This window comes from Nelumbo lutea, chromosome 1 (genome assembly GCF_056320005.1).
Source record: "Nelumbo lutea isolate HS-2025 chromosome 1, American lotus-T2T, whole genome shotgun sequence".
NCBI lineage: Eukaryota > Viridiplantae > Streptophyta > Magnoliopsida > Proteales > Nelumbonaceae > Nelumbo > Nelumbo lutea.
The window spans coordinates 213,897,493-213,901,588 of NC_142684.1; the positions used below are offsets into that span (position 1 = coordinate 213,897,493).

Genomic DNA, 4,096 nt, shown 5'->3' on the forward strand with positions numbered 1-4,096 from the left:
AGAGTTCCCGGCAGTCTGGAAGAGATTAATTGTGCCAATTGCCCCACTTGGTTTTCCAGGTTTTTGATTGAGGCTTCCTGGTTCTGGAACCTAGTTTCTGCACCTGCTATAAATTTTGTCATCAGTTCCTCCAAATTGGATTTCGGTTCAGGCTGATGATAAGTCTGGTGGAACGGCTTGGAAATATGCTGATTTGGCCAGGACTGGTTTGAATGTCCCCTCCATCCTGGATGAAAAGTATGGTGACTCTGGTAACCCTGCTGTCTTGACGAATTGCTGACATAGTCAACTTGTTCAGTAGATGGTCTGAACTGATTGCCAACTTGGCAGTCTGTACTGATGTGGCCTCCCCCACACAATTCACAATTAAGAGGCTGCACATGCATGGCAGCTATCTGCATTTCATCTATTTTTTTACTGAGTGCTCCTATTTGTGCAGCTAGTGCTGTATAAGTGTCAACATTATGCAAGCCTTGCTGCTTCCTAGTTTGAGTCCTTTCCGAATGCCATTGATAATTGTTGGCTGCCATTTCCTCAATAAGTGCATGGGCAACCTCAGGAGTTTTATTATTTATGGATCCTCCGGCTGCAGCATCTAATATGGTCTTATTTGAGTCAGTAAGACCATTATAGAAAGTCTGCACTTGCAGCCAAATGGGGAGGCCATGGTGAGGAACTCTCCTTAACAGCTCCTTGTATCGTTCCCATGACTCATATAAAGATTCCCCCTCTTGCTGGAAAAAAGTAGTGATGTCATTCCTCATTTTAGCAGTTTTAGAAGGGGGAAAATATTTAGAGAGAAAACGGCTGGCCATTTCGTCCCATGTGGCTATAGATCCTGCCGGTAATGAGTTCAACCAAGCTTTGGCTTTATCCTTCAAAGAAAATGGGAATAACCTCAGCCGGATGGCATCATCACTTACCCCATTGTGTTTGAAGGTGTCACAGATTTCCAAGAAGTTAGCAATATGGGCATTCGGATCCTCATGGGCCATACCACAAAACTGAACCGTATTTTGTATCATTTGGATTATGGCCGGTTTAATTTCGAAGTTATTGGCAGCAATAGTTGGCCTGATAATGCTGGAGACAGTCCCGGTGAGGGTAGGCTTGGCATAATCCATCATAGTTCTTTGTTCAGCCATTTCTTGTGCTTCTTGTCTGACTTGCTTAGCAGCTCTCAAACGGACACGGAGAGTCCGTTCAATCTCTGGGTCGTAAAGGATCTCTTCCAGTTCAGGTCTGCTTGTCATAAACTGTTAAAGTCAAAGCAATATAAATGCCAATATTCACAAAAGAAAATAAATAACTAATCCTATCACACTGAAAATGTAAAGTGAAGTATTGGAATACAAAACCTACATCCTATCATGAATAAATGAAGCCGATTATACTAAAAGCAGATTTAAACCAATCATCTTATTCAAGGTTCCTTTATCTACATCCATCGATTGCAACATCTGAATTCAGACCCAATTTAGATCTGAGTTCAGATCTACAAGTCTTTGGTATTGTTAGTCTAGAGAAATTAATAAATAATACTTCAGATCTGAGCTGGTTATCTCATACACACTCATTGGTATACACTACAATATACATCCATTAAGGTTGGAATCAATTCTGTGATGCTTTAGGGCTGAAATCAGATCTGATCTAAAAAAAAAAAAAAAAAAAAAAAAAAAAAAAAAAAAAAAATTTAAAAGGATCTGAAATAAACTAAAACCAGTCCTGAGTTAGGCTTGGGTTAAAAACTCTACAATTGAAGCCCAAACCTGTATAGCTGATGCATATCAAACACTTGCTAAGACCTGAAAATTGGGTCTGCAATGTTTGGTATTGCAAGCTATTCGGCCCATACAACTTTTGTAGAAATCTGAAATCAGGTCTGCTAACTGTTGCACTATAGCAGCCCTGCTACAGATCTGAATGCTAAAAGAAATACTTGGAAAGTGCTAATTTTTCTTAAATATCTGAGGCATAACAATTATTCAATCCAAACATACACCTCCTTAGCTAATGTAGCTCGGTTACAAGTGGGTAAAGCCAAGAATTCAGTCCACCCAGAATTCATAGTATGCTCTGTATCAGTTCAGTCCTCACATCATATCAACTGCATTTCAGATTTGAATTTCTCTCATTCCTTGCTATCCATTCACCCTTGAGGCAGGTTGGATGTATCCTAGGGTGGATTGGGGTAGTGATGGCACCCAATTCACCTCAAACTTGCATCGGTTCAGATCTGAGTTCAGAGGAATTCAGATCTGAACTGAGCAGATCTGTAACAGCAGAATTCAGATCTGAACTCAAGTCTGAGTTTGGATCTGAATTCTCAATTGCCTTACCTTCAGTTATTGCTACCAAATTGTTTTTGGGGAATAGCAGAAGTGCCCTAGGGTGAATTGGGGTGGTGATGACACCCAATTCCCCTCAAAATTTCATCAGTTCAGGTCTGAGTTCAGAGGAACTCAGATCTGAACTGTTGCAAATCTGCAATAGCAGAATTCAGATCTGAACTCAGATCTGAGTTCTGATCCGAATTCTCAATTGCTCCTCTGGTTGTTCAAAAGATCTCCCCCTTTTTTTTTTCTTATTTGTTTTTTTTTTTTTCTTTTTGTAATGAAAGAAAAGAATAATAAAATCTGAAACACAAGCAACTCTTTTCGGCTGAGTGCTGCAGATCTGAAATCTGCTGATCTGAGTGCCGAATGCAACTCAGATCTGCAACACTCATCTTTATGTGAATTTTTTTTCCTTTTTTTTTTCATTTTGAAGGGAACAACACCAAGATTGAATAGAAATCAAATATGCCTTTATTAAAATGAAACTGAAACCAAAAAAAAGAAAGTAATCTACTTAAGAAAGAAGAAACATAACTACAGTAGTACAGCAGTTGCAGTCCAAGCTGAAATGAAAAAGTTAGCAAATTAACCCAACTATGAATGCAATGCTGAATGAGATCAGATTAAGAATGCTCAATGTTTCCTAATATTGCTTCTCTAAATCCCCGGCAACGGCGCCAAAAACTTGATGTGTGGCTCATTGTGACACTAGCAAGTGCACTAGCCGTTCAAGTAATAAAGTAGTGAGTGAAGTATCGTTCCCACGAGGATTTAGGAAACAATTACCAATACTAAATTGAACATTTCTTATCTGATCAACAAATAAATCAAAACTCTAATGAAAGCTAAGAAATCCTAAATTAAAATCTATCTAAATCATTGGTCCAATTGCCTTCAATTCAGGTTAGAAGAGTAAGCAGTAAATGTCAATCTCAGAATTCAGCAATCTATCAATTTGGATCATTCGAATGAATCATGATTGAGCCTTGGTTTGGTGAAACCCCAAGGTCATGAACAGCCTCTCTCAAGCGCATGTTCATCCTATGCATGAGTGATGGTTCTTCTATCTCTAGCAAGAATCTAATCCCCATGCATGCATTTCTTCAAACACTTCTAAGGCATCAATTCAAATCTGAATTGATCACCAACTGAATTGTGCAAGTTATCTCTAACCTTGCACTCAATTCAGTTCTTGAATAGTAGATCTGAATTCCTAGAGTCTCTCTCAAGCACTCTAGGAATTCCAAGCTGTAGATTAATTCGCCCAATCTGAAATTTGCAGATCTGAATTCTCTTTCAAGCAATTCAGATCTTGCAATCTCAGATCTGAGAATTCAGATCTGAGTTTTGAAGGTTAGTTGGCCGAATTGATCTGCAATCACACCCTTATTCAAGAAACTTCAAGTACAATGCATGATCATTTGAATGAATCAAAAAGAATTAGATTGCTGATCTGAAATTTTACAAGCTGAAATACATCAAGGAAGAATGGAAACAAGGAGAAAGACGAAAGAACATATAACTAAGAAACTGAATTCAAATCAAAAGAGAATGAAACTACAAATGATTTATTACAAAAAATCTTTGAATCACAATCCCTCAATTCGAACTCACCTTCTTCTTCTAGCTTGCTTGTCTTGAACTTCCTTCAGCCCTTCTTCTTCTTCTTCCTTGCGCCTAGCCTTCTTCTCTTCTCTTCTCTCAAGGTGGCTGAACCTCTAAGAGTGGGAGAGCCTTTCTCTCAAGCAATTGAACCA

At 38.6% G+C, this 4,096-nt stretch overlaps 1 non-coding gene across 1 annotated transcript; it reads left to right on the top strand.

Moving 5' to 3' along the window:
• The first annotated feature begins 660 nt into the window (after positions 1-660).
• LOC148880883 (small nucleolar RNA R71) lies at positions 661-767 on the top strand. The gene has a single exon (XR_016106160.1). It is a non-coding gene; the product is annotated as a small nucleolar RNA R71 (small nucleolar RNA).
• Positions 768-4,096: the final 3,329 nt, after the last annotated feature.